General features: G+C 44.0%; 18 non-coding genes across 18 annotated transcripts; all 18 read right to left on the bottom strand.

Annotated features, from left to right (window-relative positions):
* Positions 1 to 134: 134 nt before the first annotated feature.
* TRNAG-UCC (transfer RNA glycine (anticodon UCC)) lies at positions 135 to 206 on the bottom strand. The gene has a single exon. It is a non-coding gene; the product is annotated as a tRNA-Gly (tRNA).
* An 899-nt stretch (positions 207 to 1,105) lies between these two features.
* TRNAG-UCC (transfer RNA glycine (anticodon UCC)) lies at positions 1,106 to 1,177 on the bottom strand. Its single transcript has one exon. It is a non-coding gene; the product is annotated as a tRNA-Gly (tRNA).
* Positions 1,178 to 2,689: 1,512 nt separating this feature from the next.
* On the bottom strand, positions 2,690 to 2,761 carry TRNAG-UCC (transfer RNA glycine (anticodon UCC)). Its single transcript has one exon. It is a non-coding gene; the product is annotated as a tRNA-Gly (tRNA).
* An 899-nt stretch (positions 2,762 to 3,660) lies between these two features.
* On the bottom strand, positions 3,661 to 3,732 carry TRNAG-UCC (transfer RNA glycine (anticodon UCC)). The gene has a single exon. It is a non-coding gene; the product is annotated as a tRNA-Gly (tRNA).
* A 1,512-nt stretch (positions 3,733 to 5,244) lies between these two features.
* On the bottom strand, positions 5,245 to 5,316 carry TRNAG-UCC (transfer RNA glycine (anticodon UCC)). The gene has a single exon. It is a non-coding gene; the product is annotated as a tRNA-Gly (tRNA).
* Positions 5,317 to 6,208: 892 nt separating this feature from the next.
* TRNAG-UCC (transfer RNA glycine (anticodon UCC)) lies at positions 6,209 to 6,280 on the bottom strand. Its single transcript has one exon. It is a non-coding gene; the product is annotated as a tRNA-Gly (tRNA).
* Positions 6,281 to 7,792: 1,512 nt separating this feature from the next.
* Positions 7,793 to 7,864, bottom strand: TRNAG-UCC (transfer RNA glycine (anticodon UCC)). The gene has a single exon. It is a non-coding gene; the product is annotated as a tRNA-Gly (tRNA).
* Positions 7,865 to 8,763: 899 nt separating this feature from the next.
* TRNAG-UCC (transfer RNA glycine (anticodon UCC)) lies at positions 8,764 to 8,835 on the bottom strand. The gene has a single exon. It is a non-coding gene; the product is annotated as a tRNA-Gly (tRNA).
* Positions 8,836 to 11,307: 2,472 nt separating this feature from the next.
* TRNAG-UCC (transfer RNA glycine (anticodon UCC)) lies at positions 11,308 to 11,379 on the bottom strand. The gene has a single exon. It is a non-coding gene; the product is annotated as a tRNA-Gly (tRNA).
* Positions 11,380 to 12,891: 1,512 nt separating this feature from the next.
* On the bottom strand, positions 12,892 to 12,963 carry TRNAG-UCC (transfer RNA glycine (anticodon UCC)). Its single transcript has one exon. It is a non-coding gene; the product is annotated as a tRNA-Gly (tRNA).
* An 899-nt stretch (positions 12,964 to 13,862) lies between these two features.
* On the bottom strand, positions 13,863 to 13,934 carry TRNAG-UCC (transfer RNA glycine (anticodon UCC)). The gene has a single exon. It is a non-coding gene; the product is annotated as a tRNA-Gly (tRNA).
* A 1,512-nt stretch (positions 13,935 to 15,446) lies between these two features.
* Positions 15,447 to 15,518, bottom strand: TRNAG-UCC (transfer RNA glycine (anticodon UCC)). Its single transcript has one exon. It is a non-coding gene; the product is annotated as a tRNA-Gly (tRNA).
* An 899-nt stretch (positions 15,519 to 16,417) lies between these two features.
* TRNAG-UCC (transfer RNA glycine (anticodon UCC)) lies at positions 16,418 to 16,489 on the bottom strand. The gene has a single exon. It is a non-coding gene; the product is annotated as a tRNA-Gly (tRNA).
* A 1,512-nt stretch (positions 16,490 to 18,001) lies between these two features.
* On the bottom strand, positions 18,002 to 18,073 carry TRNAG-UCC (transfer RNA glycine (anticodon UCC)). The gene has a single exon. It is a non-coding gene; the product is annotated as a tRNA-Gly (tRNA).
* Positions 18,074 to 18,965: 892 nt separating this feature from the next.
* Positions 18,966 to 19,037, bottom strand: TRNAG-UCC (transfer RNA glycine (anticodon UCC)). Its single transcript has one exon. It is a non-coding gene; the product is annotated as a tRNA-Gly (tRNA).
* Positions 19,038 to 20,549: 1,512 nt separating this feature from the next.
* Positions 20,550 to 20,621, bottom strand: TRNAG-UCC (transfer RNA glycine (anticodon UCC)). Its single transcript has one exon. It is a non-coding gene; the product is annotated as a tRNA-Gly (tRNA).
* An 899-nt stretch (positions 20,622 to 21,520) lies between these two features.
* Positions 21,521 to 21,592, bottom strand: TRNAG-UCC (transfer RNA glycine (anticodon UCC)). The gene has a single exon. It is a non-coding gene; the product is annotated as a tRNA-Gly (tRNA).
* A 1,512-nt stretch (positions 21,593 to 23,104) lies between these two features.
* On the bottom strand, positions 23,105 to 23,176 carry TRNAG-UCC (transfer RNA glycine (anticodon UCC)). The gene has a single exon. It is a non-coding gene; the product is annotated as a tRNA-Gly (tRNA).
* Between the last annotated feature and the right edge of the window lie 553 nt (positions 23,177 to 23,729).

Genomic DNA, 23,729 nt, shown 5'->3' with positions numbered 1-23,729 from the left:
GGGCGATTGAGATGTTTGCCTACGTATTTTTTAATTTCTATATATATGGCTGATTAATCTGTTCATGATATTTCCATTTTGTGACATGTTGAACTAAAATATATCCTGCTTGCAGAATACATAAGTATTTGCACTGCGTTGGCCGGGAATCGAACCCGGGTCAACTGCATGGAAGGCAGCTATGCTCACCACTATACCACCAACGCCCTCTGTCATTTATGCTTATTATTGTGTCTCTTTACTTTCAAAGTAAAGGGTGGATCCTTTGACGATCCCTCTCTTGTATTTCAGCAGACACAGATAGTTGAGAAGTCTTTTCTCACATAGCTGGCGCAAGCTTGCGCTTTTCCTTTCTGGCAGCGTGGAAATGACAGCTTGGTCCTTGGAAGGAAAATAAAGCAAATTTAGCAGAGGATGGTTTCGATCCATCGACCTCTGGGTTATGGGCCCAGCACGCTTCCGCTGCGCCACTCTGCTCCTCTGTGAAAGTGTTCTCTTTATGCAGATGAGGAGCATTCAGTGGAGTGACGTGGGCGTTCGGGACGTGAGAGGACGTTGGACAGGAAACTATGCAAATTTGAAGCATCCAACCTTCCTGCTGTAGTCAGAGGCTCTTTCTATGGACATCTGCCTCTTGGATTCCTCTCAACTTGCCCTCTTATGAAACATTTTGTGAGCTGCAGTTACCTCCGATGGCTACAAGGTGGCGCTACATTCAGGTGAGAGCACAAGTATGCCCAAAATGTTAGTGACTTTTGCCAGATTTATCGGTGGATCTTGCATATTTTTTTCAGAGGCTAGATATTGCCTAGAAATGCTTTTTAACATAGAGATGCTGGAGTTATAATGTCTGGTCGGGCCTCAGCCCTTTCATTGTCTGCCCACTGTAACATATTTATTACCAGCACATGTGAGTGGTGACTCTGCTTTATGGAACTTATCATATATTAGGGCAATGAATATAGCAGAAGGGGCGATCGAGATGTTTGCCTACGTATTTGTTTATTTTTTTATATCTGGCTGATTAATCTGTTCATGATATTTCCATTTTGTGACATATTGCATTAAAATATATCCAGCTTGCAGAATATATAAGTATTTGTACTGCGTTGGCCGGGAATCGAACCCGGGTCAACTGCTTGGAAGGCAGCTATGCTCACCACTATACCACCAACGCCCTATGATCTGTATGCTCTCGGTTCTAAACATTACGACCCTGAGTGCAATGTCTATCTTGCACCAGCTTCAACGGTGCATTTGGTTTAGATACCAACATGAAAAGCAGTAGAAAGTTTTTAGCAGAGGGTAAGGAACTGGGATTGAAACCAAGGTCAAAGCTGTGCGGAAGAGAAGAATGGAAAGCAGTAGTACAAATAATAGATATGAACATATAGATGCAGCATGGGAAGCAAAGCAGGGAAGAGAAAGAGAGAACATTCCAGGAAATGCCCAGGAGATAGATAATAGCACAACTAAAAGGGAAGAATGAAATTCAAAGCATGCCCAGAAAAGTGTTTGAAGGTCCCACCAGTCATTTATGCTTATTATTGTGTGTCTTTACTTTCAAAGTACAGGGTGGATCCTTTTACGATCCCTCTCTTGTATTTCAGCAGACACAGATAGTTGAGAAGTCTTTTCTCACATAGCTGGCAAAAGCTTGCGCTTTTACTTGCTGGCAGCCTGGGAATGACAGCTTGGTCCTTGGAAGAAAAATCAAGCAAAATTAGCAGAGGATGGTTTCGATCCATCGACCTCTGGGTTATGGGCCCAGCACGCTTCCGCTGCGCCACTCTGCTCCGTTGTGAAAGTGTTCTCTTTATGCAAATAAGGAGCATTCAGCAGAGTAGAGTGGGATTGGTCGGGCTCTCACCTCATTTGCCTAAGTATATCGCAAGGCATGCTGGGTGCAGAAAAACTTAATCTTCCCCTCTCACAATCAGTCATAACTGAAAGCCAGACACTCTCAGGCACTAGCCGTTTCAAACATTTATCAAGACAGCAGCTCTTGAACCCTCTATATCTCTCTCTGTGATACTAGCGCTAACATGCTCAGGATTTGGCTTTACCTGGGAGCCAGAGATCTACCCATTGAGGGCTTGCCCGGTGTGAGGCTTTTGAGCGTTTGGGAGCGTTGTGGACGTTGGACAGGAAACTATGCAAATTTCAAGCATCCATCCTTCCTGCTGCAGTGAGAGGCTCTTTCCATGGACATCTGCCTCTTGGATTCCTCTCAACTTGCCTTCTGATAAAACATTTTGTGAGCTGCAGTTACCTTCGACAGCTACGAGGTGGCGCTACATTCAGGTCAGAGCACAAGTATGCAAAAATGTTACGGACTTTGGCCAGATTTATCGGTGGGTCTTGCATATTTTTTTCAAAGGCTAGAAATTGCCTAGAAATGCTTTTTAACATAGAGATGCTGGAGGTATAATGTCTGGTCGGGCCTCAGCCCTTTCATTGCCTGCCCAAAATAACATATTTATTACCAGCACATGTGAATGGCGACTCTGCTTTATGAAACTTATCATATATTAGGACAATGAATATAGCAGAAGGGGCGATTGAGATGTTTGCCTACGTATTTTTTAATTTCTATATATATGGCTGATTAATCTGTTCATGATATTTCCATTTTGTGACATGTTGAACTAAAATATATCCTGCTTGCAGAATACATAAGTATTTGCACTGCGTTGGCCGGGAATCGAACCCGGGTCAACTGATTGGAAGGCAGCTATGCTCACCACTATACCACCAACGCCCTCTGTCATTTATGCTTATTATTGTGTCTCTTTACTTTCAAAGTAAAGGGTGGATCCTTTGACGATCCCTCTCTTGTATTTCAGCAGACACAGATAGTTGAGAAGTCTTTTCTCACATAGCTGGCGCAAGCTTGCGCTTTTCCTTTCTGGCAGCGTGGAAATGACAGCTTGGTCCTTGGAAGGAAAATAAAGCAAATTTAGCAGAGGATGGTTTTGATCCATCGACCTCTGGGTTATGGGCCCAGCACGCTTCCGCTGCGCCACTCTGCTCCTCTGTGAAAGTGTTCTCTTTATGCAGATGAGGAGCATTCAGTGGAGTGACGTGGGCGTTCGGGACGTGAGAGGACGTTGGACAGGAAACTATGCAAATTTGAAGCATCCAACCTTCCTGCTGTAGTCAGAGGCTCTTTCTATGGACATCTGCCTCTTGGATTCCTCTCAACTTGCCCTCTTATGAAACATTTTGTGAGCTGCAGTTACCTCCGATGGCTACAAGGTGGCGCTACATTCAGGTGAGAGCACAAGTATGCCCAAAATGTTAGTGACTTTTGCCAGATTTATCGGTGGATCTTGCATATTTTTTTCAGAGGCTAGATATTGCCTAGAAATGCTTTTTAACATAGAGATGCTGGAGTTATAATGTCTGGTCGGGCCTCAGCCCTTTCATTGTCTGCCCACTGTAACATATTTATTACCAGCACATGTGAGTGGTGACTCTGCTTTATGGAACTTATCATATATTAGGGCAATGAATATAGCAGAAGGGGCGATCGAGATGTTTGCCTACGTATTTGTTTATTTTTTTATATCTGGCTGATTAATCTGTTCATGATATTTCCATTTTGTGACATATTGCATTAAAATATATCCAGCTTGCAGAATATATAAGTATTTGTACTGCGTTGGCCGGGAATCGAACCCGGGTCAACTGCTTGGAAGGCAGCTATGCTCACCACTATACCACCAACGCCCTATGATCTGTATGCTCTCGGTTCTAAACATTACGACCCTGAGTGCAATGTCTATCTTGCACCAGCTTCAACGGTGCATTTGGTTTAGATACCAACATGAAAAGCAGTAGAAAGTTTTTAGCAGAGGGTAAGGAACTGGGATTGAAACCAAGGTCAAAGCTGTGCGGAAGAGAAGAATGGAAAGCAGTAGTACAAATAATAGATATGAACATATAGATGCAGCATGGGAAGCAAAGCAGGGAAGAGAAAGAGAGAACATTCCAGGAAATGCCCAGGAGATAGATAATAGCACAACTAAAAGGGAAGAATGAAATTCAAAGCATGCCCAGAAAAGTGTTTGAAGGTCCCACCAGTCATTTATGCTTATTATTGTGTGTCTTTACTTTCAAAGTACAGGGTGGATCCTTTTACGATCCCTCTCTTGTATTTCAGCAGACACAGATAGTTGAGAAGTCTTTTCTCACATAGCTGGCAAAAGCTTGCGCTTTTACTTGCTGGCAGCCTGGGAATGACAGCTTGGTCCTTGGAAGAAAAATCAAGCAAAATTAGCAGAGGATGGTTTCGATCCATCGACCTCTGGGTTATGGGCCCAGCACGCTTCCGCTGCGCCACTCTGCTCCGTTGTGAAAGTGCTCTCTTTATGCAAATAAGGAGCATTCAGCAGAGTAGAGTGGGATTGGTCGGGCTCTCACCTCATTTGCCTAAGTATATCGCAAGGCATGCTGGGTGCAGAAAAACTTAATCTTCCCCTCTCACAATCAGTCATAACTGAAAGCCAGACACTCTCAGGCACTAGCCGTTTCAAACATTTATCAAGACAGCAGCTCTTGAACCCTCTATATCTCTCTCTGTGATACTAGCGCTAACATGCTCAGGATTTGGCTTTACCTGGGAGCCAGAGATCTACCCGGTGAGGGTTTGCCCGGTGTGAGGCTTTTGAGCGTTTGGGAGCGTTCGGGACGTTGGACAGGAAACTATGCAAATTTCAAGCATCCAACCTTCCTGCTGCAGTGAGAGGCTCTTTCCATGGACATCTGCCTCTTGGATTCCTCTCAACTTGCCTTCTGATAAAACATTTTGTGAGCTGCAGTTACCTTCGACAGCTACGAGGTGGCGCTACATTCAGGTCAGAGCACAAGTATGCAAAAATGTTACGGACTTTGGCCAGATTTATCGGTGGGTCTTGCATATTTTTTTCAGAGGCTAGAAATTGCCTAGAAATGCTTTTTAACATAGAGATGCTGGAGGTATAATGTCTGGTCGGGCCTCAGCCCTTTCATTGCCTGCCCAAAATAACATATTTATTACCAGCACATGTGAATGGCGACTCTGCTTTATGAAACTTATCATATATTAGGACAATGAATATAGCAGAAGGGGCGATTGAGATGTTTGCCTACGTATTTTTTAATTTCTATATATATGGCTGATTAATCTGTTCATGATATTTCCATTTTGTGACATGTTGAACTAAAATATATCCTGCTTGCAGAATACATAAGTATTTGCACTGCGTTGGCCGGGAATCGAACCCGGGTCAACTGCATGGAAGGCAGCTATGCTCACCACTATACCACCAACGCCCTCTGTCATTTATGCTTATTATTGTGTCTCTTTACTTTCAAAGTAAAGGGTGGATCCTTTGACGATCCCTCTCTTGTATTTCAGCAGACACAGATAGTTGAGAAGTCTTTTCTCACATAGCTGGCGCAAGCTTGCGCTTTTCCTTTCTGGCAGCGTGGAAATGACAGCTTGGTCCTTGGAAGGAAAATAAAGCAAATTTAGCAGAGGATGGTTTCTATCCATCGACCTCTGGGCCCAGCACGCTTCCGCTGCGCCACTCTGCTCCTCTGTGAAAGTGTTCTCTTTATGCAGATGAGGAGCATTCAGTGGAGTGACGTGGGCGTTCGGGACGTGAGAGGACGTTGGACAGGAAACTATGCAAATTTGAAGCATCCAACCTTCCTGCTGTAGTCAGAGGCTCTTTCTATGGACATCTGCCTCTTGGATTCCTCTCAACTTGCCCTCTTATGAAACATTTTGTGAGCTGCAGTTACCTCCGATGGCTACAAGGTGGCGCTACATTCAGGTGAGAGCACAAGTATGCCCAAAATGTTAGTGACTTTTGCCAGATTTATCGGTGGATCTTGCATATTTTTTTCAGAGGCTAGATATTGCCTAGAAATGCTTTTTAACATAGAGATGCTGGAGTTATAATGTCTGGTCGGGCCTCAGCCCTTTCATTGTCTGCCCACTGTAACATATTTATTACCAGCACATGTGAGTGGTGACTCTGCTTTATGGAACTTATCATATATTAGGGCAATGAATATAGCAGAAGGGGCGATCGAGATGTTTGCCTACGTATTTGTTTATTTTTTTATATCTGGCTGATTAATCTGTTCATGATATTTCCATTTTGTGACATATTGCATTAAAATATATCCAGCTTGCAGAATATATAAGTATTTGTACTGCGTTGGCCGGGAATCGAACCCGGGTCAACTGCTTGGAAGGCAGCTATGCTCACCACTATACCACCAACGCCCTATGATCTGTATGCTCTCGGTTCTAAACATTACGACCCTGAGTGCAATGTCTATCTTGCACCAGCTTCAACGGTGCATTTGGTTTAGATACCAACATGAAAAGCAGTAGAAAGTTTTTAGCAGAGGGTAAGGAACTGGGATTGAAACCAAGGTCAAAGCTGTGCGGAAGAGAAGAATGGAAAGCAGTAGTACAAATAATAGATATGAACATATAGATGCAGCATGGGAAGCAAAGCAGGGAAGAGAAAGAGAGAACATTCCAGGAAATGCCCAGGAGATAGATAATAGCACAACTAAAAGGGAAGAATGAAATTCAAAGCATGCCCAGAAAAGTGTTTGAAGGTCCCACCAGTCATTTATGCTTATTATTGTGTGTCTTTACTTTCAAAGTACAGGGTGGATCCTTTTACGATCCCTCTCTTGTATTTCAGCAGACACAGATAGTTGAGAAGTCTTTTCTCACATAGCTGGCAAAAGCTTGCGCTTTTACTTGCTGGCAGCCTGGGAATGACAGCTTGGTCCTTGGAAGAAAAATCAAGCAAAATTAGCAGAGGATGGTTTCGATCCATCGACCTCTGGGTTATGGGCCCAGCACGCTTCCGCTGCGCCACTCTGCTCCGTTGTGAAAGTGCTCTCTTTATGCAAATAAGGAGCATTCAGCAGAGTAGAGTGGGATTGGTCGGGCTCTCACCTCATTTGCCTAAGTATATCGCAAGGCATGCTGGGTGCAGAAAAACTTAATCTTCCCCTCTCACAATCAGTCATAACTGAAAGCCAGACACTCTCAGGCACTAGCCGTTTCAAACATTTATCAAGACAGCAGCTCTTGAACCCTCTATATCTCTCTCTGTGATACTAGCGCTAACATGCTCAGGATTTGGCTTTACCTGGGAGCCAGAGATCTACCCGGTGAGGGCTTGCCCGGTGTGAGGCTTTTGAGCGTTTGGGAGCGTTCGGGACGTTGGACAGGAAACTATGCAAATTTCAAGCATCCAACCTTCCTGCTGCAGTGAGAGGCTCTTTCCATGGACATCTGCCTCTTGGATTCCTCTCAACTTGCCTTCTGATAAAACATTTTGTGAGCTGCAGTTACCTTCGACAGCTACGAGGTGGCGCTACATTCAGGTCAGAGCACAAGTATGCAAAAATGTTACGGACTTTGGCCAGATTTATCGGTGGGTCTTGCATATTTTTTTCAGAGGCTAGAAATTGCCTAGAAATGCTTTTTAACATAGAGATGCTGGAGGTATAATGTCTAGTCGGGCCTCAGCCCTTTCATTGCCTGCCCAAAATAACATATTTATTACCAGCACATGTGAATGGCGACTCTGCTTTATGAAACTTATCATATATTAGGACAATGAATATAGCAGAAGGGGCGATTGAGATGTTTGCCTACGTATTTTTTAATTTCTATATATATGGCTGATTAATCTGTTCATGATATTTCCATTTTGTGACATGTTGAACTAAAATATATCCTGCTTGCAGAATACATAAGTATTTGCACTGCGTTGGCCGGGAATCGAACCCGGGTCAACTGCATGGAAGGCAGCTATGCTCACCACTATACCACCAACGCCCTCTGTCATTTATGCTTATTATTGTGTCTCTTTACTTTCAAAGTAAAGGGTGGATCCTTTGACGATCCCTCTCTTGTATTTCAGCAGACACAGATAGTTGAGAAGTCTTTTCTCACATAGCTGGCGCAAGCTTGCGCTTTTCCTTTCTGGCAGCGTGGAAATGACAGCTTGGTCCTTGGAAGGAAAATAAAGCAAATTTAGCAGAGGATGGTTTCGATCCATCGACCTCTGGGTTATGGGCCCAGCACGCTTCCGCTGCGCCACTCTGCTCCTCTGTGAAAGTGTTCTCTTTATGCAGATGAGGAGCATTCAGTGGAGTGACGTGGGCGTTCGGGACGTGAGAGGACGTTGGACAGAAAACTATGCAAATTTGAAGCATCCAACCTTCCTGCTGTAGTCAGAGGCTCTTTCTATGGACATCTGCCTCTTGGATTCCTCTCAACTTGCCCTCTTATGAAACATTTTGTGAGCTGCAGTTACCTCCGATGGCTACAAGGTGGCGCTACATTCAGGTGAGAGCACAAGTATGCCCAAAATGTTAGTGACTTTTGCCAGATTTATCGGTGGATCTTGCATATTTTTTTCAGAGGCTAGATATTGCCTAGAAATGCTTTTTAACATAGAGATGCTGGAGTTATAATGTCTGGTCGGGCCTCAGCCCTTTCATTGTCTGCCCACTGTAACATATTTATTACCAGCACATGTGAGTGGTGACTCTGCTTTATGGAACTTATCATATATTAGGGCAATGAATATAGCAGAAGGGGCGATCGAGATGTTTGCCTACGTATTTGTTTATTTTTTTATATCTGGCTGATTAATCTGTTCATGATATTTCCATTTTGTGACATATTGCATTAAAATATATCCAGCTTGCAGAATATATAAGTATTTGTACTGCGTTGGCCGGGAATCGAACCCGGGTCAACTGCTTGGAAGGCAGATATGCTCACCACTATACCACCAACGCCCTATGATCTGTATGCTCTCGGTTCTAAACATTACGACCCTGAGTGCAATGTCTATCTTGCACCAGCTTCAACGGTGCATTTGGTTTAGATACCAACATGAAAAGCAGTAGAAAGTTTTTAGCAGAGGGTAAGGAACTGGGATTGAAACCAAGGTCAAAGCTGTGCGGAAGAGAAGAATGGAAAGCAGTAGTACAAATAATAGATATGAACATATAGATGCAGCATGGGAAGCAAAGCAGGGAAGAGAAAGAGAGAACATTCCAGGAAATGCCCAGGAGATAGATAATAGCACAACTAAAAGGGAAGAATGAAATTCAAAGCATGCCCAGAAAAGTGTTTGAAGGTCCCACCAGTCATTTATGCTTATTATTGTGTGTCTTTACTTTCAAAGTACAGGGTGGATCCTTTTACGATCCCTCTCTTGTATTTCAGCAGACACAGATAGTTGAGAAGTCTTTTCTCACATAGCTGGCAAAAGCTTGCGCTTTTACTTGCTGGCAGCCTGGGAATGACAGCTTGGTCCTTGGAAGAAAAATCAAGCAAAATTAGCAGAGGATGGTTTCGATCCATCGACCTCTGGGTTATGGGCCCAGCACGCTTCCGCTGCGCCACTCTGCTCCGTTGTGAAAGTGCTCTCTTTATGCAAATAAGGAGCATTCAGCAGAGTAGAGTGGGATTGGTCGGGCTCTCACCTCATTTGCCTAAGTATATCGCAAGGCATGCTGGGTGCAGAAAAACTTAATCTTCCCCTCTCACAATCAGTCATAACTGAAAGCCAGACACTCTCAGGCACTAGCCGTTTCAAACATTTATCAAGACAGCAGCTCTTGAACCCTCTATATCTCTCTCTGTGATACTAGCGCTAACATGCTCAGGATTTGGCTTTACCTGGGAGCCAGAGATCTACCCGGTGAGGGCGAGGCTTTTGAGCGTTTGGGAGCGTTCGGGACGTTGGACAGGAAACTATGCAAATTTCAAGCATCCAACCTTCCTGCTGCAGTGAGAGGCTCTTTCCATGGACATCTGCCTCTTGGATTCCTCTCAACTTGCCTTCTGATAAAACATTTTGTGAGCTGCAGTTACCTTCGACAGCTACGAGGTGGCGCTACATTCAGGTCAGAGCACAAGTATGCAAAAATGTTACGGACTTTGGCCAGATTTATCGGTGGGTCTTGCATATTTTTTTCAGAGGCTAGAAATTGCCTAGAAATGCTTTTTAACATAGAGATGCTGGAGGTATAATGTCTGGTCGGGCCTCAGCCCTTTCATTGCCTGCCCAAAATAACATATTTATTACCAGCACATGTGAATGGCGACTCTGCTTTATGAAACTTATCATATATTAGGACAATGAATATAGCAGAAGGGGCGATTGAGATGTTTGCCTACGTATTTTTTAATTTCTATATATATGGCTGATTAATCTGTTCATGATATTTCCATTTTGTGACATGTTGAACTAAAATATATCCTGCTTGCAGAATACATAAGTATTTGCACTGCGTTGGCCGGGAATCGAACCCGGGTCAACTGCATGGAAGGCAGCTATGCTCAACACTATACCACCAACGCCCTCTGTCATTTGTGCTTATTATTGTGTCTCTTTACTTTCAAAGTAAAGGGTGGATCCTTTGACGATCCCTCTCTTGTATTTCAGCAGACACAGATAGTTGAGAAGTCTTTTCTCACATAGCTGGCGCAAGCTTGCGCTTTTCCTTTCTGGCAGCGTGGAAATGACAGCTTGGTCCTTGGAAGGAAAATAAAGCAAATTTAGCAGAGGATGGTTTCGATCCATCGACCTCTGGGTTATGGGCCCAGCACGCTTCCGCTGCGCCACTCTGCTCCTCTGTGAAAGTGTTCTCTTTATGCGGATGAGGAGCATTCAGTGGAGTGACGTGGGCGTTCGGGACGTGAGAGGACGTTGGACAGGAAACTATGCAAATTTGAAGCATCCAACCTTCCTGCTGTAGTCAGAGGCTCTTTCTATGGACATCTGCCTCTTGGATTCCTCTCAACTTGCCCTCTTATGAAACATTTTGTGAGCTGCAGTTACCTCCGATGGCTACAAGGTGGCGCTACATTCAGGTGAGAGCACAAGTATGCCCAAAATGTTAGTGACTTTTGCCAGATTTATCGGTGGATCTTGCATATTTTTTTCAGAGGCTAGATATTGCCTAGAAATGCTTTTTAACATAGAGATGCTGGAGTTATAATGTCTGGTCGGGCCTCAGCCCTTTCATTGTCTGCCCACTGTAACATATTTATTACCAGCACATGTGAGTGGTGACTCTGCTTTATGGAACTTATCATATATTAGGGCAATGAATATAGCAGAAGGGGCGATCGAGATGTTTGCCTACGTATTTGTTTATTTTTTTATATCTGGCTGATTAATCTGTTCATGATATTTCCATTTTGTGACATATTGCATTAAAATATATCCAGCTTGCAGAATATATAAGTATTTGTACTGCGTTGGCCGGGAAGCGAACCCGGGTCAACTGCTTGGAAGGCAGCTATGCTCACCACTATACCACCAACGCCCTATGATCTGTATGCTCTCGGTTCTAAACATTACGACCCTGAGTGCAATGTCTATCTTGCACCAGCTTCAACGGTGCATTTGGTTTAGATACCAACATGAAAAGCAGTAGAAAGTTTTTAGCAGAGGGTAAGGAACTGGGATTGAAACCAAGGTCAAAGCTGTGCGGAAGAGAAGAATGGAAAGCAGTAGTACAAATAATAGATATGAACATATAGATGCAGCATGGGAAGCAAAGCAGGGAAGAGAAAGAGAGAACATTCCAGGAAATGCCCAGGAGATAGATAATAGCACAACTAAAAGGGAAGAATGAAATTCAAAGCATGCCCAGAAAAGTGTTTGAAGGTCCCACCAGTCATTTATGCTTATTATTGTGTGTCTTTACTTTCAAAGTACAGGGTGGATCCTTTTACGATCCCTCTCTTGTATTTCAGCAGACACAGATAGTTGAGAAGTCTTTTCTCACATAGCTGGCAAAAGCTTGCGCTTTTACTTGCTGGCAGCCTGGGAATGACAGCTTGGTCCTTGGAAGAAAAATCAAGCAAAATTAGCAGAGGATGGTTTCGATCCATCGACCTCTGGGTTATGGGCCCAGCACGCTTCCGCTGCGCCACTCTGCTCCGTTGTGAAAGTGTTCTCTTTATGCAAATAAGGAGCATTCAGCAGAGTAGAGTGGGATTGGTCGGGCTCTCACCTCATTTGCCTAAGTATATCGCAAGGCATGCTGGGTGCAGAAAAACGTAATCTTCCCCTCTCACAATCAGTCATAACTGAAAGCCAGACACTCTCAGGCACTAGCCGTTTCAAACATTTATCAAGACAGCAGCTCTTGAACCCTCTATATCTCTCTCTGTGATACTAGCGCTAACATGCTCAGGATTTGGCTTTACCTGGGAGCCAGAGATCTACCCATTGAGGGCTTGCCCGGTGTGAGGCTTTTGAGCGTTTGGGAGCGTTGTGGACGTTGGACAGGAAACTATGCAAATTTCAAGCATCCAACCTTCCTGCTGCAGTGAGAGGCTCTTTCCATGGACATCTGCCTCTTGGATTCCTCTCAACTTGCCTTCTGATAAAACATTTTGTGAGCTGCAGTTACCTTCGACAGCTACGAGGTGGCGCTACATTCAGGTCAGAGCACAAGTATGCAAAAATGTTACGGACTTTGGCCAGATTTATCGGTGGGTCTTGCATATTTTTTTCAGAGGCTAGAAATTGCCTAGAAATGCTTTTTAACATAGAGATGCTGGAGGTATAATGTCTGGTCGGGCCTCAGCCCTTTCATTGCCTGCCCAAAATAACATATTTATTACCAGCACATGTGAATGGCGACTCTGCTTTATGAAACTTATCATATATTAGGACAATGAATATAGCAGAAGGGGCGATTGAGATGTTTGCCTACGTATTTTTTAATTTCTATATATATGGCTGATTAATCTGTTCATGATATTTCCATTTTGTGACATGTTGAACTAAAATATATCCTGCTTGCAGAATACATAAGTATTTGCACTGCGTTGGCCGGGAATCGAACCCGGGTCAACTGCATGGAAGGCAGCTATGCTCACCACTATACCACCAACGCCCTCTGTCATTTATGCTTATTATTGTGTCTCTTTACTTTCAAAGTAAAGGGTGGATCCTTTGACGATCCCTCTCTTGTATTTCAGCAGACACAGATAGTTGAGAAGTCTTTTCTCACATAGCTGGCGCAAGCTTGCGCTTTTCCTTTCTGGCAGCGTGGAAATGACAGCTTGGTCCTTGGAAGGAAAATAAAGCAAATTTAGCAGAGGATGGTTTCGATCCATCGACCTCTGGGTTATGGGCCCAGCACGCTTCCGCTGCGCCACTCTGCTCCTCTGTGAAAGTGTTCTCTTTATGCAGATGAGGAGCATTCAGTGGAGTGACGTGGGCGTTCGGGACGTGAGAGGACGTTGGACAGGAAACTATGCAAATTTGAAGCATCCAACCTTCCTGCTGTAGTCAGAGGCTCTTTCTATGGACATCTGCCTCTTGGATTCCTCTCAACTTGCCCTCTTATGAAACATTTTGTGAGCTGCAGTTACCTCCGATGGCTACAAGGTGGCGCTACATTCAGGTGAGAGCACAAGTATGCCCAAAATGTTAGTGACTTTTGCCAGATTTATCGGTGGATCTTGCATATTTTTTTCAGAGGCTAGATATTGCCTAGAAATGCTTTTTAACATAGAGATGCTGGAGTTATAATGTCTGGTCGGGCCTCAGCCCTTTCATTGTCTGCCCACTGTAACATATTTATTACCAGCACATGTGAGTGGTGACTCTGCTTTATGGAACTTATCATATATTAGGGCAATGAATATAGCAGAAGGGGCGATCGAGATGTTTGCCTACGTATTTGTTTATTTTTTTATATCTGGCTGATTAATCTGTTCATGATATTTCCATTTTGTGACATATTGCATTAAAATATATCCAGCTTGCAGAATATATAAGTATTTGTACTGCGTTGGCCGGGAATCGAACCCGGGTCAACTGCTTGGAAGGCAGCTATGCTCACCACTATACCACCAACGCCCTATGATCTGTATGCTCTCGGTTCTAAACATTACGACCCTGAGTGCAATGTCTATCTTGCACCAGCTTCAACGGTGCATTTGGTTTAGATACCAACATGAAAAGCAGTAGAAAGTTTTTAGCAGAGGGTAAGGAACTGGGATTGAAACCAAGGTCAAAGCTGTGCGGAAGAGAAGAATGGAAAGCAGTAGTACAAATAATAGATATGAACATATAGATGCAGCATGGGAAGCAAAGCAGGGAAGAGAAAGAGAGAACATTCCAGGAAATGCCCAGGAGATAGATAATAGCACAACTAAAAGGGAAGAATGAAATTCAAAGCATGCCCAGAAAAGTGTTTGAAGGTCCCACCAGTCATTTATGCTTATTATTGTGTGTCTTTACTTTCAAAGTACAGGGTGGATCCTTTTACGATCCCTCTCTTGTATTTCAGCAGACACAGATAGTTGAGAAGTCTTTTCTCACATAGCTGGCAAAAGCTTGCGCTTTTACTTGCTGGCAGCCTGGGAATGACAGCTTGGTCCTTGGAAAAAAAATCAAGCAAAATTAGCAGAGGATGGTTTCGATCCATCGACCTCTGGGTTATGGGCCCAGCACGCTTCCGCTGCGCCACTCTGCTCCGTTGTGAAAGTGTTCTCTTTATGCAAATAAGGAGCATTCAGCAGAGTAGAGTGGGATTGGTCGGGCTCTCACCTCATTTGCCTAAGTATATCGCAAGGCATGCTGGGTGCAGAAAAACTTAATCTTCCCCTCTCACAATCAGTCATAACTGAAAGCCAGACACTCTCAGGCACTAGCCGTTTCAAACATTTATCAAGACAGCAGCTCTTGAACCCTCTATATCTCTCTCTGTGATACTAGCGCTAACATGCTCAGGATTTGGCTTTACCTGGGAGCCAGAGATCTACCCATTGAGGGCTTGCCCGGTGTGAGGCTTTTGAGCGTTTGGGAGCGTTGTGGACGTTGGACAGGAAACTATGCAAATTTCAAGCATCCATCCTTCCTGCTGCAGTGAGAGGCTCTTTCCATGGACATCTGCCTCTTGGATTCCTCTCAACTTGCCTTCTGATAAAACATTTTGTGAGCTGCAGTTACCTTCGACAGCTACGAGGTGGCGCTACATTCAGGTCAGAGCACAAGTATGCAAAAATGTTACGGACTTTGGCCAGATTTATCGGTGGGTCTTGCATATTTTTTTCAAAGGCTAGAAATTGCCTAGAAATGCTTTTTAACATAGAGATGCTGGAGGTATAATGTCTGGTCGGGCCTCAGCCCTTTCATTGCCTGCCCAAAATAACATATTTATTACCAGCACATGTGAATGGCGACTCTGCTTTATGAAACTTATCATATATTAGGACAATGAATATAGCAGAAGGGGCGATTGAGATGTTTGCCTACGTATTTTTTAATTTCTATATATATGGCTGATTAATCTGTTCATGATATTTCCATTTTGTGACATGTTGAACTAAAATATATCCTGCTTGCAGAATACATAAGTATTTGCACTGCGTTGGCCGGGAATCGAACCCGGGTCAACTGATTGGAAGGCAGCTATGCTCACCACTATACCACCAACGCCCTCTGTCATTTATGCTTATTATTGTGTCTCTTTACTTTCAAAGTAAAGGGTGGATCCTTTGACGATCCCTCTCTTGTATTTCAGCAGACACAGATAGTTGAGAAGTCTTTTCTCACATAGCTGGCGCAAGCTTGCGCTTTTCCTTTCTGGCAGCGTGGAAATGACAGCTTGGTCCTTGGAAGGAAAATAAAGCAAATTTAGCAGAGGATGGTTTCGATCCATCGACCTCTGGGTTATGGGCCCAGCACGCTTCCGCTGCGCCACTCTGCTCCTCTGTGAAAGTGTTCTCTTTATGCAGATGAGGAGCATTCAGTGGAGTGACGTGGGCGTTCGGGACGTGAGAGGACGTTGGACAGGAAACTATGCAAATTTGAAGCATCCAACCTTCCTGCTGTAGTCAGAGGCTCTTTCTATGGACATCTGCCTCTTGGATTCCTCTCAACTTGCCCTCTTATGAAACATTTTGTGAGCTGCAGTTACCTCCGATGGCTACAAGGTGGCGCTACATTCAGGTGAGAGCACAAGTATGCCCAAAATGTTAGTGACTTTTGCCAGATTTATCGGTGGATCTTGCATATTTTTTTCAGAGGCTAGATATTGCCTAGAAATGCTTTTTAACATAGAGATGCTGGAGTTATAATGTCTGGTCGGGCCTCAGCCCTTTCATTGTCTGCCCACTGTAACATATTTATTACCAGCACATGTGAGTGGTGACTCTGCTTTATGGAACTTATCATATATTAGGGCAATGAATATAGCAGAAGGGGCGATCGAGATGTTTGCCTACGTATTTGTTTATTTTTTTATATCTGGCTGATTAATCTGTTCATGATATTTCCATTTTGTGACATATTGCATTAAAATATATCCAGCTTGCAGAATATATAAGTATTTGTACTGCGTTGGCCGGGAATCGAACCCGGGTCAACTGCTTGGAAGGCAGCTATGCTCACCACTATACCACCAACGCCCTATGATCTGTATGCTCTCGGTTCTAAACATTACGACCCTGAGTGCAATGTCTATCTTGCACCAGCTTCAACGGTGCATTTGGTTTAGATACCAACATGAAAAGCAGTAGAAAGTTTTTAGCAGAGGGTAAGGAACTGGGATTGAAACCAAGGTCAAAGCTGTGCGGAAGAGAAGAATGGAAAGCAGTAGTACAAATAATAGATATGAACATATAGATGCAGCATGGGAAGCAAAGCAGGGAAGAGAAAGAGAGAACATTCCAGGAAATGCCCAGGAGATAGATAATAGCACAACTAAAAGGGAAGAATGAAATTCAAAGCATGCCCAGAAAAGTGTTTGAAGGTCCCACCAGTCATTTATGCTTATTATTGTGTGTCTTTACTTTCAAAGTACAGGGTGGATCCTTTTACGATCCCTCTCTTGTATTTCAGCAGACACAGATAGTTGAGAAGTCTTTTCTCACATAGCTGGCAAAAGCTTGCGCTTTTACTTGCTGGCAGCCTGGGAATGACAGCTTGGTCCTTGGAAGAAAAATCAAGCAAAATTAGCAGAGGATGGTTTCGATCCATCGACCTCTGGGTTATGGGCCCAGCACGCTTCCGCTGCGCCACTCTGCTCCGTTGTGAAAGTGCTCTCTTTATGCAAATAAGGAGCATTCAGCAGAGTAGAGTGGGATTGGTCGGGCTCTCACCTCATTTGCCTAAGTATATCGCAAGGCATGCTGGGTGCAGAAAAACTTAATCTTCCCCTCTCACAATCAGTCATAACTGAAAGCCAGACACTCTCAGGCACTAGCCGTTTCAAACATTTATCAAGACAGCAGCTCTTGAACCCTCTATATCTCTCTCTGTGATACTAGCGCTAACATGCTCAGGATTTGGCTTTACCTGGGAGCCAGAGATCTACCCGGTGAGGGTTTGCCCGGTGTGAGGCTTTTGAACGTTTGGGAGCGTTCGGGACGTTGGACAGGAAACTATGCAAATTTCAAGCATCCAACCTTCCTGCTGCAGTGAGAGGCTCTTTCCATGGACATCTGCCTCTTGGATTCCTCTCAACTTGCCTTCTGATAAAACATTTTGTGAGCTGCAGTTACCTTCGACAGCTACGAGGTGGCGCTACATTCAGGTCAGAGCACAAGTATGCAAAAATGTTACGGACTTTGGCCAGATTTATCGGTGGGTCTTGCATATTTTTTTCAGAGGCTAGAAATTGCCTAGAAATGCTTTTTAACATAGAGATGCTGGAGGTATAATGTCTGGTCGGGCCTCAGCCCTTTCATTGCCTGCCCAAAATAACATATTTATTACCAGCACATGTGAATGGCGACTCTGCTTTATGAAACTTATCATATATTAGGACAATGAATATAGCAGAAGGGGCGATTGAGATGTTTGCCTACGTATTTTTTAATTTCTATATATATGGCTGATTAATCTGTTCATGATATTTCCATTTTGTGACATGTTGAACTAAAATATATCCTGCTTGCAGAATACATAAGTATTTGCACTGCGTTGGCCGGGAATCGAACCCGGGTCAACTGCATGGAAGGCAGCTATGCTCACCACTATACCACCAACGCCCTCTGTCATTTATGCTTATTATTGTGTCTCTTTACTTTCAAAGTAAAGGGTGGATCCTTTGACGATCCCTCTCTTGTATTTCAGCAGACACAGATAGTTGAGAAGTCTTTTCTCACATAGCTGGCGCAAGCTTGCGCTTTTCCTTTCTGGCAGCGTGGAAATGACAGCTTGGTCCTTGGAAGGAAAATAAAGCAAATTTAGCAGAGGATGGTTTCTATCCATCGACCTCTGGGCCCAGCACGCTTCCGCTGCGCCACTCTGCTCCTCTGTGAAAGTGTTCTCTTTATGCAGATGAGGAGCATTCAGTGGAGTGACGTGGGCGTTCGGGACGTGAGAGGACGTTGGACAGGAAACTATGCAAATTTGAAGCATCCAACCTTCCTGCTGTAGTCAGAGGCTCTTTCTATGGACATCTGCCTCTTGGATTCCTCTCAACTTGCCCTCTTATGAAACATTTTGTGAGCTGCAGTTACCTCCGATGGCTACAAGGTGGCGCTACATTCAGGTGAGAGCACAAGTATGCCCAAAATGTTAGTGACTTTTGCCAGATTTATCGGTGGATCTTGCATATTTTTTTCAGAGGCTAGATATTGCCTAGAAATGCTTTTTAACATAGAGATGCTGGAGTTATAATGTCTGGTCGGGCCTCAGCCCTTTCATTGTCTGCCCACTGTAACATATTTATTACCAGCACATGTGAGTGGTGACTCTGCTTTATGGAACTTATCATATATTAGGGCAATGAATATAGCAGAAGGGGCGATCGAGATGTTTGCCTACGTATTTGTTTATTTTTTTATATCTGGCTGATTAATCTGTTCATGATATTTCCATTTTGTGACATATTGCATTAAAATATATCCAGCTTGCAGAATATATAAGTATTTGTACTGCGTTGGCCGGGAATCGAACCCGGGTCAACTGCTTGGAAGGCAGCTATGCTCACCACTATACCACCAACGCCCTATGATCTGTATGCTCTCGGTTCTAAACATTACGACCCTGAGTGCAATGTCTATCTTGCACCAGCTTCAACGGTGCATTTGGTTTAGATACCAACATGAAAAGCAGTAGAAAGTTTTTAGCAGAGGGTAAGGAACTGGGATTGAAACCAAGGTCAAAGCTGTGCGGAAGAGAAGAATGGAAAGCAGTAGTACAAATAATAGATATGAACATATAGATGCAGCATGGGAAGCAAAGCAGGGAAGAGAAAGAGAGAACATTCCAGGAAATGCCCAGGAGATAGATAATAGCACAACTAAAAGGGAAGAATGAAATTCAAAGCATGCCCAGAAAAGTGTTTGAAGGTCCCACCAGTCATTTATGCTTATTATTGTGTGTCTTTACTTTCAAAGTACAGGGTGGATCCTTTTACGATCCCTCTCTTGTATTTCAGCAGACACAGATAGTTGAGAAGTCTTTTCTCACATAGCTGGCAAAAGCTTGCGCTTTTACTTGCTGGCAGCCTGGGAATGACAGCTTGGTCCTTGGAAGAAAAATCAAGCAAAATTAGCAGAGGATGGTTTCGATCCATCGACCTCTGGGTTATGGGCCCAGCACGCTTCCGCTGCGCCACTCTGCTCCGTTGTGAAAGTGCTCTCTTTATGCAAATAAGGAGCATTCAGCAGAGTAGAGTGGGATTGGTCGGGCTCTCACCTCATTTGCCTAAGTATATCGCAAGGCATGCTGGGTGCAGAAAAACTTAATCTTCCCCTCTCACAATCAGTCATAACTGAAAGCCAGACACTCTCAGGCACTAGCCGTTTCAAACATTTATCAAGACAGCAGCTCTTGAACCCTCTATATCTCTCTCTGTGATACTAGCGCTAACATGCTCAGGATTTGGCTTTACCTGGGAGCCAGAGATCTACCCGGTGAGGGCTTGCCCGGTGTGAGGCTTTTGAGCGTTTGGGAGCGTTCGGGACGTTGGACAGGAAACTATGCAAATTTCAAGCATCCAACCTTCCTGCTGCAGTGAGAGGCTCTTTCCATGGACATCTGCCTCTTGGATTCCTCTCAACTTGCCTTCTGATAAAACATTTTGTGAGCTGCAGTTACCTTCGACAGCTACGAGGTGGCGCTACATTCAGGTCAGAGCACAAGTATGCAAAAATGTTACGGACTTTGGCCAGATTTATCGGTGGGTCTTGCATATTTTTTTCAGAGGCTAGAAATTGCCTAGAAATGCTTTTTAACATAGAGATGCTGGAGGTATAATGTCTGGTCGGGCCTCAGCCCTTTCATTGCCTGCCCAAAATAACATATTTATTACCAGCACATGTGAATGGCGACTCTGCTTTATGAAACTTATCATATATTAGGACAATGAATATAGCAGAAGGGGCGATTGAGATGTTTGCCTACGTATTTTTTAATTTCTATATATATGGCTGATTAATCTGTTCATGATATTTCCATTTTGTGACATGTTGAACTAAAATATATCCTGCTTGCAGAATACATAAGTATTTGCACTGCGTTGGCCGGGAATCGAACCCGGGTCAACTGCATGGAAGGCAGCTATGCTCACCACTATACCACCAACGCCCTCTGTCATTTATGCTTATTATTGTGTCTCTTTACTTTCAAAGTAAAGGGTGGATCCTTTGACGATCCCTCTCTTGTATTTCAGCAGACACAGATAGTTGAGAAGTCTTTTCTCACATAGCTGGCGCAAGCTTGCGCTTTTCCTTTCTGGCAGCGTGGAAATGACAGCTTGGTCCTTGGAAGGAAAATAAAGCAAATTTAGCAGAGGATGGTTTCGATCCATCGACCTCTGGGTTATGGGCTCAGCACGCTTCCGCTGCGCCACTCTGCTCCTCTGTGAAAGTGTTCTCTTTATGCAGATGAGGAGCATTCAGTGGAGTGACGTGGGCGTTCGGGACGTGAGAGGACGTTGGACAGGAAACTATGCAAATTTGAAGCATCCAACCTTCCTGCTGTAGTCAGAGGCTCTTTCTATGGACATCTGCCTCTTGGATTCCTCTCAACTTGCCCTCTTATGAAACATTTTGTGAGCTGCAGTTACCTCCGATGGCTACAAGGTGGCGCTACATTCAGGTGAGAGCACAAGTATGCCCAAAATGTTAGTGACTTTTGCCAGATTTATCGGTGGATCTTGCATATTTTTTTCAGAGGCTAGATATTGCCTAGAAATGCTTTTTAACATAGAGATGCTGGAGTTATAATGTCTGGTCGGGCCTCAGCCCTTTCATTGTCTGCCCACTGTAACATATTTATTACCAGCACATGTGAGTGGTGACTCTGCTTTATGGAACTTATCATATATTAGGGCAATGAATATAGCAGAAGGGGCGATCGAGATGTTTGCCTACGTATTTGTTTATTTTTTTATATCTGGCTGATTAATCTGTTCATGATATTTCCATTTTGTGACATATTGCATTAAAATATATCCAGCTTGCAGAATATATAAGTATTTGTACTGCGTTGGCCGGGAATCGAACCCGGGTCAACTGCTTGGAAGGCAGCTATGCTCACCACTATACCACCAACGCCCTATGATCTGTATGCTCTCGGTTCTAAACATTACGACCCTGAGTGCAATGTCTATCTTGCACCAGCTTCAACGGTGCATTTGGTTTAGATACCAACATGAAAAGCAGTAGAAAGTTTTTAGCAGAGGGTAAGGAACTGGGATTGAAACCAAGGTCAAAGCTGTGCGGAAGAGAAGAATGGAAAGCAGTAGTACAAATAATAGATATGAACATATAGATGCAGCATGGGAAGCAAAGCAGGGAAGAGAAAGAGAGAACATTCCAGGAAATGCCCAGGAGATAGATAATAGCACAACTAAAAGGGAAGAATGAAATTCAAAGCATGCCCAGAAAAGTGTTTGAAGGTCCCACCAGTCATTTATGCTTATTATTGTGTGTCTTTACTTTCAAAGTACAGGGTGGATCCTTTTACGATCCCTCTCTTGTATTTCAGCAGACACAGATAGTTGAGAAGTCTTTTCTCACATAGCTGGCAAAAGCTTGCGCTTTTACTTGCTGGCAGCCTGGGAATGACAGCTTGGTCCTTGGAAGAAAAATCAAGCAAAATTAGCAGAGGATGGTTTCGATCCATCGACCTCTGGGTTATGGGCCCAGCACGCTTCCGCTGCGCCACTCTGCTCGGTTGTGAAAGTGCTCTCTTTATGCAAATAAGGAGCATTCAGCAGAGTAGAGTGGGATTGGTCGGGCTCTCACCTCATTTGCCTAAGTATATCGCAAGGCATGCTGGGTGCAGAAAAACTTAATCTTCCCCTCTCACAATCAGTCATAACTGAAAGCCAGACACTCTCAGGCACTAGCCGTTTCAAACATTTATCAAGACAGCAGCTCTTGAACCCTCTATATCTCTCTCTGTGATACTAGCGCTAACATGCTCAGGATTTGGCTTTACCTGGGAGCCAGAGATCTACCCGGTGAGGGCTTGCCCGGTGTGAGGCTTTTGAGCGTTTGGGAGCGTTCGGGACGTTGGACAGGAAACTATGCAAATTTCAAGCATCCAACCTTCCTGCTGCAGTGAGAGGCTCTTTCCATGGACATCTGCCTCTTGGATTCCTCTCAACTTGCCTTCTGATAAAACATTTTGTGAGCTGCAGTTACCTTCGACAGCTACGAGGTGGCGCTACATTCAGGTCAGAGCACAAGTATGCAAAAATGTTACGGACTTTGGCCAGATTTATCGGTGGGTCTTGCATATTTTTTTCAGAGGCTAGAAATTGCCTAGAAATGCTTTTTAACATAGAGATGCTGGAGGTATAATGTCTGGTCGGGCCTCAGCCCTTTCATTGCCTGCCCAAAATAACATATTTATTACCAGCACATGTGAATGGCGACTCTGCTTTATGAAACTTATCATATATTAGGACAATGAATATAGCAGAAGGGGCGATTGAGATGTTTGCCTACGTATTTTTTAATTTCTATATATATGGCTGATTAATCTGTTCATGATATTTCCATTTTGTGACATGTTGAACTAAAATATATCCTGCTTGCAGAATACATAAGTATTTGCACTGCGTTGGCCGGGAATCGAACCCGGGTCAACTGCATGGAAGGCAGCTATGCTCACCACTATACCACCAACGCCCTCTGTCATTTATGCTTATTATTGTGTCTCTTTACTTTCAAAGTAAAGGGTGGATCCTTTGACGATCCCTCTCTTGTATTTCAGCAGACACAGATAGTTGAGAAGTCTTTTCTCACATAGCTGGCGCAAGCTTGCGCTTTTCCTTTCTGGCAGCGTGGAAATGACAGCTTGGTCCTTGGAAGGAAAATAAAGCAAATTTAGCAGAGGATGGTTTCGATCCATCGACCTCTGGGTTATGGGCTCAGCACGCTTCCGCTGCGCCACTCTGCTCCTCTGTGAAAGTGTTCTCTTTATGCAGATGAGGAGCATTCAGTGGAGTGACGTGGGCGTTCGGGACGTGAGAGGACGTTGGACAGGAAACTATGCAAATTTGAAGCATCCAACCTTCCTGCTGTAGTCAGAGGCTCTTTCTATGGACATCTGCCTCTTGGATTCCTCTCAACTTGCCCTCTTATGAAACATTTTGTGAGCTGCAGTTACCTCCGATGGCTACAAGGTGGCGCTACATTCAGGTGAGAGCACAAGTATGCCCAAAATGTTAGTGACTTTTGC

Source organism: Lissotriton helveticus, chromosome 11, assembly GCF_964261635.1.
Source record: "Lissotriton helveticus chromosome 11, aLisHel1.1, whole genome shotgun sequence".
Taxonomy (NCBI): domain Eukaryota; kingdom Metazoa; phylum Chordata; class Amphibia; order Caudata; family Salamandridae; genus Lissotriton; species Lissotriton helveticus.
Note: the sequence above shows the minus strand (reverse complement) of the source record. Positions and strands in the feature narration are given on the sequence as shown.